The sequence below is a fragment of the Corvus brachyrhynchos genome, unplaced genomic scaffold (assembly GCF_000691975.1).
Source record: "Corvus brachyrhynchos isolate BGI_N302 unplaced genomic scaffold, ASM69197v1 scaffold101, whole genome shotgun sequence".
Classification (NCBI taxonomy): domain Eukaryota; kingdom Metazoa; phylum Chordata; class Aves; order Passeriformes; family Corvidae; genus Corvus; species Corvus brachyrhynchos.
Window position 1 is genome coordinate 8,802,726 of NW_008237239.1, and position 14,297 is coordinate 8,817,022.

The 14,297-nt window shown below is 38.7% G+C and overlaps 1 long non-coding RNA gene across 14 annotated transcripts in view; it reads right to left on the reverse strand.

Annotated features, from left to right (window-relative positions):
* The window catches only part of LOC108445582, a 188,492-nt gene extending 180,597 nt beyond the window's left edge, over nucleotides 1-7,895 (reverse strand). For all 14 annotated transcript variants that reach the window (XR_001860500.1, XR_001860494.1, XR_001860497.1 and 11 more), the window contains exon 1: nucleotides 7,734-7,895. This is a non-coding gene — a long non-coding RNA (uncharacterized LOC108445582). The remainder of the gene's footprint in view (nucleotides 1-7,733) is intronic.
* Nucleotides 7,896-14,297: the final 6,402 nt, after the last annotated feature.

The window sequence follows — 14,297 nt, forward strand, 5'->3', positions numbered from 1 at the left end:
ATTCCATTACCTTTATATATCCTTCTAAGACAGTTCATTTTTGTCCTCTCAGGTATTCACAGTGTCCAACAAACTGCAGTCAGAACATCTCAGCCAGTTCACTTCAGATGTGAGCTACCAGCTTATAAAGTCACAATGCAGAATATCTTTCCCTGTAGCATAGCATACCCAGACTTAAATTAATTTTTCAATAACATTAAAATCTTGTTTGTGTAACGAACACCACTGGACTGAAATGGTGCATGGAGTTTTGTAACTAGATAAAGCCATTGTTTAGAGTCAGACAGTGCCCATTTACAGTTCAATAAACCACTTGTCACAGTTGCTTGGTCAGAGCAGACCCGGGTGTCAATGGAAACAGTTAGCACCGAGGTAGCGAAATAAATTGGTCTCCTGGGTAAATAAATTGAACATCAATAGGAATATGCCTCATCACTAAAGACTAATTTATAAAGGCTTTCTAAATACTGTTTTATATACACTGACATTTGAGGAAATGCCTTGATGTCTTTTCAGCTTAATTTAAAAAAAAAAAAAAAAAAAAAAAGGCTAAAAAAAGCTTAACAATGGCCTTTGGTCCATGAGTTTCATACATGTTAGTGCAAAAATACAAAATAATGCCAATACTTACAGCAGAAAAGTACTTCGAATATTTTTTAAAATAAATAATTACAAATAATTATACCAGACTAGGTGTGTTTACATTTCTCATACTGGTTTTGCCGTTTGGAAGTACCCAAGAGAATCAGACAGAAACACACTGAATTCCACCCTGGTTCTAGCCAAGATGAAGTGTAATTTCTTGGCTCTGCCAGCACCATCAGTGTGTCCATCAGTGAAATCTAGCACACAATGCTATGGAGCTAGAATACAAATAACTTTCCAGTGTGATACTTCTTTATCCCTAACTCTTCAAATGGGTTAGATTCATTTAGACTTTTGCTTGTGAATAATCTCAAGAAAGCCATTAGTCCCATACAAGATCATATACACGCAGATAGTCAGTGCTGCTTAGTTCTTACTGGAGCAGAACTAGATAAATGGCTAAGAATACAAATGATGCTGAACAGTCTGCAGGCTACAAGATGTTCAAAGAAAATTTCATGAACATCTACTGTCTTTTAAGACAACTGATATGGCAAAAAAAAAATCTGAACACAAAGAAATTTTCTCTGCGTGTGCATATATAGATATATGCACACACCCCCCATAAACTGCAGCTGTTCAAAATGATGAAAATACAAATACAAAGGTTCCTATTAATACTGCATTCATTTGCAAAAGTGATCATTATTTCTGGCCTGTGTCTAGACTGAAGAAAAACTGATGGATTGTATTTTCTGGAATGCTTCCCAAACCAAAGGACATCAACAACGTTATTATTTCTATGGTAAGAGTTTGCTTAGACCTAAATTAAATTTCCATTTTAACACATTAATCCATGTACATCTATAAAAAGAGGGGGCGGGAGGGCGGAGAACAATAACATTAGTAAAATTATACATGATTTTGGAAAGAATTAGAGAAACGCACTGTCTTGCTGTTTCCTTTACTGTTCATTATATATCTCCCTTTGACACTACTAAAAAGGAAGGCAAAAATATCTATTAGCAATTTATCATGTGAAAACTATTGAACTATTTAAAAAGTTACCTCTTCAAAATGCGTAACATGTTTGTTCTTAAAAGATCATTATTTTATTTCAATGCTATTTAGAAATGACTTATCGAACCAAAATGCCTCTTACTTTCAACTCTTAGCATATATTCCAATGCTTCTGAACTCCTTCTGCATCGCTCACCCAACAGTATGTTTTTCTGTTCTTTCCAAGAGAAACGTAAAGGATACTCTTTTGTACAAACTGCAATACTTTTATTTACCAGCCCAAAGAAACAACAAATTAATTTGCTCCTCTTTTATCAGAGGCAATTCTAAGATTCATTATTTTTTCTCCAAACATCAAATTATTGAGCTTTTTATTCTAACTCAGCCCATTCTGTGATCAAATATGAAGTTCTTTTCACTTGAGAATAGCTACTTCCATTTTTCTTTCTAAAGTGAATCTCAGAAACCAACTCAGGTCCAACTAATTACAAGCAGATTTATTAGAACAATATAGATATGGGTAATTTCAATAGAAATCTCTGCAGGAAGGGAAGAATGCACATTCCTGTGGAATACAAGCGACAAGCTTATTACAAGCCCCCAGTGCCTCCCTTAGCATCTCAGGTCCGTTTCTCCTTCAATTTGTGTCCTTTTTATATTTGAACACAGATGTCAGTTTCAGATCCTCTCTCACTTTCTACTATGTTGGAAAACTAATTTTTCACTGTATTTGAAGGTTGGCTTTAATGACCCTGATACATACTGTCCAAAAACTTTGAACAACTCATCTGTATTTCTTTAGAGCCTTGATCTGACAGGATCCTTTCAGGACAACATGACTTTACCTGCTCAGAAGTATATTTCTATTAAATACTTGCACTTTTTTTACATGTAAATGCCTAAAATATTATTTTTATAAAAATGTCTTCTATTGTTTCTCTAGCTGTCATCCCACTTTGTTACATTGAAACACAAAAGTAGAAATTCCCTGCATAGAATTTATATAAAGTTTGAAAATTCAGGGCAAAATTACAGATTATTTTTTCCACACACAGAATTTCTCTCTCTTCATATTTTTCTTTTCTTAAATATACACAACTCACCAGCATCATGCTGGTCTGTACCCACTACAAAGGAAACTCCCTCCAGAAGGGAGCCAAGCTGCAGTTCAGGTAACTAAGGAAGGGAAACCAGCACAAAGTCAATAGTTGGGAATCTGTGGGCAAGCAGCCTCTTCTAAAAACACAGCCTTCTAGTTAAGTGCATCAAGACTTTGACATTCAATCACACACATAGGTTTAGTAAGATTATTTCAGTGAGTTAATATAAAAGGCATTACCACAAGAGTAAAATCACAATTCAATGCTATAAAATTCCTGAGACATCCCTAAAATTATCAAATACCATAGATAAATATAGAAACAACAATTGAAACTGAAGAGGTCTAGTCAAAGGTCAAACACTTGTTCTTTTTCCAAGCTGGAGAATATTCCATGCAGCTGTTCAATTTATTTTTTAATTTTTAACTGATTTACAGTGGAGGATCTGTCATGAATTAATCTCATTTCCAGTTTTAAGTTTTTACCTCTAGGAGGTAAGTAACATCCCACTACCAACTCCCCCCTCCCCTACCACCTTTTTCCAAATGAATATCACTCTGTCTTCCTTCAATCTTTCCACCATCTCTGGCTTAGAAATTACAAAAATCAAACTTCTGTCTTTAGTATTCCCCAAAAGACCAACTGTTCTCATAATTGAAAACCATTTTAAACTGAAATGGCATTACTGTACAACTCAAATAGTATGCAAATTCTAACAAAAGGCAGTATCATAATGCATGAGTATGAAAGTCCTAAAACGTGACACTGACTGTATTAATCCTGGAATCTCCTCCCCCTACTGAAAGCTTGCCTTTGCAGCCTTCATGTTCCCTTAGCACAGCTTTATTTTAACACAGCAAATAAAGGGAAACTCTTTCTTCTTGATTCGGGCTGGTTTTCTTTCAGGTAGATGAACACTTGAAGTAGAAAGAAATTGTCAATGTCATACACTGCTTGAATGAAATCACTATGCCTCTTATCACAGAGCAGAACCAAGAAATACATCAATAAATAAAGATGTATTATTCTAGACTGTCATTTTGGTTATTAGGGTAATGTATTCCAGAAGGAAGGGAGGAAGAATAGAGTGCTCTTCCAGTAAATATGTGGCTCTGCAGGTATTAACTGAACAGAAATACTGTAGCAGAGTTCCAATTTGCAGGAGCCTGCAGCAAGGTTGCATTCACAATAAGGTCAGTAAAAAACAGCAAGCACATTAGCAAGTAAGCTACTCCCATAAGTGTATGACGCTTTTTCCATCAATATCTTGTGGGAATTTAAACCACAATGATTTTATTATTTTATAAATCTAGTTTAGCGCGTGTATAATGATATGTCAGTTCATGCGCAATGTCAATATTAAATGCCAGTTTTGAATTCAACCAGCCACGTTATTAAAATGAAAACTTTTGATTGACATTTCCAAGGAACATTAGTTCTTCCATAAGTAATTCAGACCAACCCCTTAACAGAGCAAATTAGGTCCACTTCAGTGTCCAGCAGTCCTCCTACACGGGGTATGAGCAACAAATCATTTCCATATACACCATGACTAGATTTAGTCCAATATAATTCTGTTTTTTTTTAAATAGGGGTGCACACTACTACAGAGGTATTGGCCACCACCAGTGTTAAGGTCCAGAAATACCTCTGGTTGTGAAGAACATAGCACACAGTCACAATTGTAGAGAAAAGGATTTACCAAGCTGACTTAAGTAGCATATAAAGCTTTGGCAACCTGAGGAAGAGTAAGAGTAACCTGTAAGTAATCTGATCACTTTACTGCTATTTTTCATCTGATTTGTCAGCTAGCGGTTAAATGTTGGTGTCACTGACTTCAGCAGACTATCTCCCACTGCAGAGACTTTTACTGAAACTGTAGTCAATAGAAATGTTATTAACTGTAGAAAAGATACATTATTACATCCACTAGTCAGTAAATAATATGACAAATCATACTTCATTCAATATTCTGTAATTAAAAATACTTCTTTCAACAGCTGGATCATTTAATGCAGTGAGGCAGCATTCCCTTTCACACTGCACAATCATTTCCGGGCTAAAGGCACTGGAAACAGACCATACCTGAGCCAACGATAATAACTGCAAAGCTGAGAATGAGAGGTCAGACCAAAAGGAAGTGGATAAAGGGCCACTGAGGCATGGCTGCGCTCCACCAGCTCAAGGCATTTCAGCAGGGAAGGGAAAACCTGGTTTTGCTGGGGCTGCAGAATAGGTTGTGAGTGACAGGATGGGTTACAAGGGTCAGTGAGCAGTCATGTGTGAGTGCAGATGAAAGGAGTTCAGGAAACTATTAGTGGGGAAGGGATGACAAGTAATAGGTTTTCAGGGGGTAGGGGTAGATAAGAGCTAAAAGAGACCAGTGTGGTTTCCAAGGACCATGACCAAGGCTCTTGTTCCAGGTCTTCTCTTCAGCAGTAAACATAACTCTAAAAGATTTCTTAAATTTATTTTTATTAATATTTTTCCCTAGCTCTGTCTAAAGCTCTCAAAAGATGTCTCTGATTATGTCTCTGGGCATTTATAAATATATGAAGGCAAGATCTTCTTGCATGCTCACAGATATTTGTCTTCCATACACATACCTTTCCCAAGTGTAAGCAGCCTAGAAATTCAGCCATTGGCTGCCTGCTTCTCGCAGAGCTAAAAAGACATAGCAAGGTATTGACACAAGTCCTTGAACCAATCCATCAAAAACTGTCAAAAGAAGGCAGTGGTTACTAAAGCTACCATATACTTTACACAACTAATATTATGAAGAGCAGAGTGTTCCACCAATTTCAACTGGAGTTTAGAGCAAAATTAAGTAGAAGAAGGTGCAAAGTAGGTGTCTGAAGTTTACAGAGAACATGACTGTTTATTAGTAGCCATGACAAGGAAAAAGACTGAATACCATCACTTAACAGTCAGAGTTGAAAAGCAGTATTTTTGGTGGTACAGCACTGGGTCTGTACCCAGAACAATTGGAAAGAGAACTGGACAGTGAAGACAGTGTGCACCAAAGCCCAGATGTTCATAATCAAAGGGGAAGGTAACCAGCTGCCCCCCTCAAAGTGCATTCTACCACTGACCAACAGTACCTCTGTTTTTTTACAGAGTAAGATGGGTATTTTTAGCCAGCTCTCTTCTCATGCAATCTCATCAGTCATGTCTGCATTTATTAAACCTATTCCACCAAGAGCACAGCTGCTCATTTCAGGATACAGGGCTTTTCTTCCCCCTAACTGTACTACTGCTACTACCACTATGCATATGACCTTAGAAATGAGATATCTATTTAGAAGTTCCTACAGTGGGCTGCCTTCCCACCTCACCTTCAGTTTATCCTGCCCACAGACCTGCATCCTGCCTCTCATCTGTGCTGTGGTGCACATGCTTATCCAGGTCTGCAGCAGCAAGGATGGGGCTTCCCTGGAGCTACACTGTGGATCACCTGTAACAATGACTGTCTAGTCACAAAAAAGTAACAGCACTATAAGAATTCTGGCTTACATTACAAGCCTGTTTTCCAATGGTTGTCACACCCACGTTTTAGGTTTCACTGTTTGAACTTATCTCTATTCATTGCTCTTCTAGGAATTTCTAAAGCTTGATGTGAAGCGTGGCTCTGTCTCACCACAGAACAGAGCAGCACAAACCCCTTTAGCTCCTTTACAGTCCAACTGGAGATACTGCAAGGGTAGGGGCATTTTTACAAGCTTATTATTAGATATTGAAAACAAATTTGCTAATAAGTGATTAAACAGATGTGCTGTTCTAGAGTGTGTAGATATTTTGGGTTTGTTTTTGATGAAGAGGACTATCTTCACCAGCAAACAAATAATTATCCATTTAAAATATAAGATGTAGATGGAAAAACTTTGAGTCACTTACTGCAGTTGGAAATTACTGATGAGTACTGTTGATTACCACTGCAGTTTTTCAAAAAGCTTTAAGATTAAGAGACATTCATTGCTCTTCTTCTGTCAGGTGCCTCAAAAAGAAACCATGAGAAGAGACACACAATGAAAAACAGCAGGTTATAGCACATGAGACTCCTTATTAAAAACATAAAACGCCTTTCACTCTTGCTTTTATTAAGTCTACTTTTCAAGCCAAATGAAAGTTAGGTGAGCCGATTATAATACAAGTCACGTCTAACTAATTCATTATCCACGTCCTGCAGCACGATAGCCCACAGAATACCTTTTGAAAGCTCTGGAGTGACGGCAGCAGGTTGAATATAATGAACAGTGTTACAAATGGGGACATGAGACGACAGGTCTGGTGAAGAAGGACTCTCCTGGAAACTGCATGGCTGTAATTACTGAGTGCTGGTGCTGTCTCAGTTGGCTTTGAACAAAGGTAACCGCCTTCAGCAAGTTATATTTCCTCAGCTAGCTAAAATGAAACCAGTCAGAGACGCAAATATTTATGATACGCAATACATAACCATAGTCATTGTCTGCTTTTATTACCTTATTTTTGTTGTCACTCTGAAGTCTCCCACAACAACAGCACAAGAGAATTAAACAGTGAAGCACTGAATTATTTTTAAATTAGACTTCCAAAACTAGAAGTGTTGAAGTCATACTTACAGGAAGATAAAATGCTCTTATTCTGGGCATTTTGCTTGCATGTCACCTTTGTTTCTCAATAACTCATTCAGTTTGTTGTGGAAGAATCTGTCAAGCAGAAGCCAGTGAGAGCTGAGACTCCTGCTTCCTTGCATGTGAACACCCCTCAAGAAACATCCAGCAAGAATAGTTTGGTGACAAAGGGAGCATCTGGCTCAGGCAACATCAGAGACAGCAAGGCTGAGAAGAAAGCTCAGGCTAATCTATGTTTTCCCATCTGTGATCTGCTAAATCTCTGAAATGAGCTCACTTGCCCATACAGTAAAATATCAGAGAACAGCAGACAATCATGTCATAATTAGATAAGAAGGCACAAGGTGAGAAAGAATACCTCTGTTGAAGTTATTTCTCTATTATTATCTGCATGCCCCAACTCCTGTTTCCCTCTTACCTCTTTTCCTGGAGAATCAAATTCTGAAAATTCATTTCCCAACACTAGCAGTAATCATTAGGTTGTATAGGAGAGAAGACAACTGGAGCTATTATATCATTATTCTTCATCTTTATACCAGTTATGGTTTAATGCCTGCTGGCAACTAAGTACCACACAGCCACTCGCTCACTCCCCCAGGCAGAATGGCAGAGAGAATCAGAGAAGTAAAAGTGAGAAAACTTGTGGGTTGAGATAAAAATGGTTTAATAGGGAAAGTAAAAGCCATACACACAAGCAAAGCAAGGAATTCATTCAGCATTTTCCACAGGCAGGCAGGTGCTCAGCCATTTCCAGAAAAGCCAGGCTCCATCACACATAATGGTGCCTTGGGAAGATAAACACCACCATCGAATCATTGAGGTTGGAAAAGATCTCCAGTATTACCAAGTGCAACCTTAGACCAAATACCACCATGCCCATGAAACCACATAGCAGAGTGTAATCACATCAAACACCCCTCCTTCTTTTTCCCCCAGCTTTATGTGCTGAGCATGACTCCATATGGTCTGGGATATCCCTTGGGTCAGTTGGGGTCAGCTGTCCTGGCTGTGTCCCCTCCCAGCTCCTTGTGCACCACCTTCAGTCTCCTCACTGGAGTAAGGTGAGGAACAGAAAGGGCCTTGATGCTGTGTAAGTGCTGTCCAGCAACAGCTAAAACATCCCTGTGTCATCAACACTGTTTTCAGCACAAATCCAAAACACAGCCCCAGAGCAGCTAGTGTGAAGAAAATTAACTATACCCCACCCAAAACCAGCACAATACCATATTTTTTCATGGTCAATTATTTAAAGAAGAAAAAACACAAACCAAAATAGGTTCACAAAGGTAAAATTAAAAGCACTACAAGTTTGGAAAAAAATCTTTATATTGAGCAATTAAAAAGAAGGGAAAGTTAACTAGTGAAGAGATTACTAAAAGATGATACAATATGACATAAAATATAATGAATGGAATGAGAGAGGTCAGCAAAGGTGCACCTGTACAACTTTTCTCTTCAATGTTTTCAAAGATTTTGTACCACACAATGCTCTCAGTGATCCAATAAGGCAACATATTTTAAAGTGAACAAAGAGCCTGCAGAAATTACTGCAATAGTATTTGAGTTATATCCAGAAAATCCTGAATTTCATTTTATTTGTGGATGAGCAGTAGTGGTTTACCTTTCACTGTGGAGGAGCAGAGTCATCCACAGCACAGATCTCAATTACCCATCAGCCAGTTACAGCTCTGTTATTGTCACAATACAAACACATTGGGAGCAGACATGAAAACTGTTCTGCAGAAGTAAACTAGCAAAAAACAAAACATCAATTTTTTTACATATAGACACCATGAATGAAAAGTTATTTTACCACTATTATCACAACAGGAAAGCAAAGAAGAAATGTAGCACAGATTCACAAAATCAGAGCAGGGCCCACACTCTCCATCCCATTTTCACTATCTTGCAAGTCCCCCATTCTCATTAAAGCTTTCTAAATGAGAAATTCATTTGAAAAGAGGTTTTATATTCTTTATTACTCTGTTCTACCTGGAGAGGCATAACCAAAGCCATAAGGCAAGCATCCTTTGTCTAATCAAGCATAAAACCTGGGGAGAACCTAGGACTTGTGATAGCACAAGAGGACACAGGTTTTAGCTGCACCAGGGGAGGCTTAGGTTGGACATTAGGAAGAAATTCTTCACAGAAAGGGTGACTAGACATTGGAATGAGATGCCCAGGGAGGTGGTAGAGACACCATCCCTGGAAGTGTTTAACCAATACTGGATATGGCACTGATGATCTGGTTAACATGGTGACATTGAGTCATGTTAGACTTGATGATCTCAGAGGACTTTTCCAACCTAATTGATTCTGGTATTCTGCGACTATTTTGGGGGTCAAAGTGACAGAATTGCTGAGTCCTATCCAAAAAGAGCGGCTGCTGTGGAGTCCAGCTTGGCAGACCCCAAATGGGTAGAAGTGGCCACTGAGCCACAAGGACATGTGAGATAGGGAAACAGGAGCCAATCTGAACAGCTGAGTGTTTCAAACGGAAAGCAGGAGTAGAACATGGCAGATTTGGCCAATGAGGTCACATGTCAGAAGCCAGACACGTAAATAAGGATAAACTTCCTAGGAACAGGAGTGTCACACAACCATGAAATATATTATGACACCAACCCTAGAATACACAAGTGTTGGTGGATCACATTGTGTGCATAGCTGCTGGATGGTGAGCAGCCATTGTATGCAGCCCTGCACACAAGAAAATCTCCTACGCAACTGACTTATCCTTTCCCACACTTATACCCTACCTACCATCCTACCACAGCACTGCAGGACAAAAAGAAATACAAGACCTTCATATTAGGCAAAGAAAACAGCAACTGTTAGTAAAACTTCACACAAATAAATAAAAGTAGAGAAAAGCAAGTCTAACTGTCAGTACATATTCTCTAACTCTTCCCAAGAGGCTCACATCTTACCACTGCTATAACTACCATGCCCTAAAGGCCTCTGTGCCGCAACTACAGCTCTGCCTTTTTTAACAGATTCCTGCCCTTCATCACACCTATTACCACATTACATCCTCCCAGTGCTACTCTAAACACCTTCTATTCACAGTATTGACAACGGGCCATTTCTCAAGGAGGGCAAAATAAAGCAGCCATGCTTAGTCTGGAGCACGCAAATTTACTGGCTGTAAACGATGTTCATACCGTTGGTACTATGTAAAAGGGTTTGGCACTGCCAGCAGCCTGAGAGGCTGAAAACCAAGCCTGACTGAGACATGAAATTTCAGTTTCCTTTTCCTCCTGTGCAAGCTGACAGTATCCTGCAGGTCACAAAAGGTAAATACACCTGAAATGTCAACCCATTAATTTTCTAGGATTTTAAGCTCTTGAATGCTCCATCTCAGCTGGTTGGCATAGACCATCAGGAAGCCACAAGACATGTTTCAATATTTGACATGGAAAGCAGCACAGGCCCCAGGCTGCACAGGCACAGAGACCTGTGGAGCTGCCAACCTAGCCCAGGCACCCTTTCAGCAGAGCCACCTTGCTGTGAGCTGTGTTGCTTGGCCAGACACAATTTAACCCAAACCTCAGGGTCCTGGGGAGGCAGGATGGGTAAGGACCGCCTGAATCATCAGGTCTACTCTCCCATCATCAGGCAGCCATACCATATATATACCTTTTCCTACCAAACCACATCTTAAAACTACTTGAGTAGGTAGAAGAAGGCAAGATAAGATATTATTAGACTGAAATTATTGCATCTAAAATTGCAAAATGCTTTTAACCTGTGCTTCTAACAGGACAACTGAATTTGCTTTTGGAAAAGAAAAAAATTAAAAACTTTCTTGAGAAGCTGTTCAGCTCATCTACAGATAAGCAGTAAGGTATAGTACAGCTTCACTCTGAACACAAACACCAGGTGATTTCAATCACTGACTCCTAGATAAAATAGTCAAACAAATTAAATGACAAAGAAGATTGAGAGTCTTTTGCCATCTGATAACAGTGTATCATGCATGGTTACTGAAGGCATTATTTACACACACATACACCCTGTGATGAAGATATGAAGGTTTTTTATATACAAGTTAGTAAAATTTTTTATAAGAGAGTAAATAGAGGCATTTTCTATGAATATTTTCTGCTATTAGTGATATTTTTTATGACTAATATGGAGGATGAACGGGTTTTGCCAAATCAGTTCCTAATTGTACCTAATCAAATACAAAAAAAACTATCTATCAGGACCATGGCATCTGCTACCATGTGACTTTTATTACACCAACCATTTTAAGGTCAGACTTCTGGAAATTTTGACTGAAAGAAAAAATTCAGACCCTAGGTTTGAGGCTTCTGGGTTTGTCCTAAAAGTAAGGCGACACTGTAAGAACTATAAAAATGAGGAAATGAGCCTGAAATGTGTATCAGTAAAGTCAAAAGCCTTCTCAGTTGTGTTCATCACAAAAAAAGAACAGAGTTCAAAGGCTTCACCTAAACAGGTTAAAAAATTTGTGCACTGTATTACTAGTGGTAAATATCCACTGGTTGACATTTAAGACACCTGGATGGCCAAGAATGATTATTCTTAAAATAATGTCTCAAAAATCATTTTGATCAAAAACTTAGGATGCAACTGAGAATACATTGCAGAGCAGATTTGCCCTACAAAAATTTATACTAGGAACCAGTTGCAATCATTTTGAGCAGGGATTTTGAAAGAGGAAAAACAAAGAGCAATATAAGCAATTATTGCTAATGTTGGTCCATTCAGACAGTATTATCTTTTATCTGCATACTGCCTGTAAGACTCTCAGTAATGACTTGGCAGGCAAGGCAATAAGCAGTATCTTTTCCAGCTTGGTTCCTAGTTAAAGAGTATCCCTTCATATATGCTACATCACTTATATTTTTCATACTTCGTTGGCATCGAGTGTGTTCTGCTGCCAAGTGTGCTAAAGAATGCAGCATCTGTTATGTATCTTTTCCCTACTTAAGGTAAACAGTATGTATTTATCAAGAACCCATCTCTGTTGACTAACCACCCTGTTCCTCCCTTGCTTTCCCATTCGCAATTCTCTCCCATGAAATTTCCGCCTGGACTAAATCTTTGCCTGCACACACACCATATGGCACAATGATATAAATGAGACGAGACTAAGTTAATTGGTCATATTAGACCCCAGGAAACAGATTTTAAGTTCAATCATGAGCATTTTTTCACCTATGCAGAACATAGGGGTGTCACCCAAGCCACGGAGCAACAGGCTCTTGCACATACAAGTTATTTGTGCATAGAAGAGAGGCATTTTTCCTTTCATAAACTGGAAATGAAAGAGAACAGCAGCCTTTCTATGCATATTTGCTTTATGAAAATATATTTGCCTCCCTAAGAACTACATACCTAAGAACTGACACAAGCATATCTAGAGCTCAAAAGATATGCGAAGACCTTTCCCAAGCAACGCAATGAAAATCTTAAGAGACCAGCAATCACCTTGCAGTAGCTTTACTCAGAGAAATTAGAACCAGGCTGAGAGAGACTGCAAACAAGTGACTTTCTCTGCTTTCCCTGCTGGTTTTTTGAATTACTTCATTCTGGGATGTAGGGATACATACAAGCCCCACAAGCTTCTCTGATGTAGTTTTACTATCTGTTATGTGTAGCCCCCTGCCAAAATTTTTTGCATCACCTGTGATGAAATCCAAAGACAAGGAAATCTGTCACTTTAATACAGCTTCCAAATCATACATAAAGTATTTTAAAAGAGAAGATTTTATATCTATTCAGAGAAAAGAGCAAATATGAAGCATTTTCCTAGACAAAGAAAAAAATCATAACAAGAACTTTAATATGCAGTAAAAAAAATAAGAGAAATACAGTGCTGCTGTTGAGCACGGACATAAATCAGATGCTGCTATGCTCCCTGCTGCTTATGTGTGGTGTTGCTCATCACTACCATAATTTATACATGGAAAAAAAAAACATCTTATAAAAAAAATTTGGGTGTAACTGATTTCTATGCAAATTCAGAAATGTGAATGATGATAATCACAAACAAATATTTTCCACCAAGGTCATCAAGCAAATGGGAATTCTCAAAGAGCATGACCAAATCCACTATATGGGAAAACATCAGTTTCAATGATTTGTTAACTTCTAGTAATTCATGGAGTAGGCACAGGAGTTTTCAAATTTTGTTTATGGAATACAAATTATATTAGTTGTACACTCATGATTTTTTTAATGAAACTTCACATGACCTGCCACTATACCACTTGGTATTATTTTTATCCTCAAAATGTAAAGATTTCCAGATGGAAACATCTTCACTTTCCAAATATTTCTAGAGCTCTTTGTACTAAGCCCTGCAAAGCAGTTAATCTTTGATATTTTTTCCTTTCCCCTCTCTTGGCAGTATAAGAGGAACCACAAGAGATACAGGCTGCAACTCCAAAGCACAAGTCCACATCATTGAGTCACTGCCCTTGGTGAGTACAAGGTACTCATGGCTCCAAGGGCTCACTACAGCCCCTGGAAGGTCCAGGGGAGTCCCAGAATCCAGTCCAAGAATCAAATCTCAGGGGTAGTCCTCCCTAGATAGACTGGGGTATCTGTCCCCTTTAAAAGGCAAGCAAACTTTTACTACAGCCTTTCCTATAGGAAGTGGGTCATTACGGAGCAGGGAGCATTCATGGATGCTCCAGAGAAAAGTGGTTTGCTGCTGGATCAGTTTTTTCTCAGCAAGAAGGGTTAAGGCTCTGTCATCCAGAAAACCAGAACAAATAGCATAAGACTGGTGACAATCCAGCTCCAAGGGAGTGGGGGAAAATTCAAAACAACAGAAATAAATGCAGTTGGCAATGTCAAGTCATTATCAAGACAAAGATTTTTGGGGTAAAGCGCTGCCTGAACACACAAGCTTGGGACTGCAATGCAAGATAGTGTCTCCTTACTGGGTGCAGGGAAAGGCTGCGCACACACTCCAGTTAAACAGAGCATCACATCAAAAGCACACCTG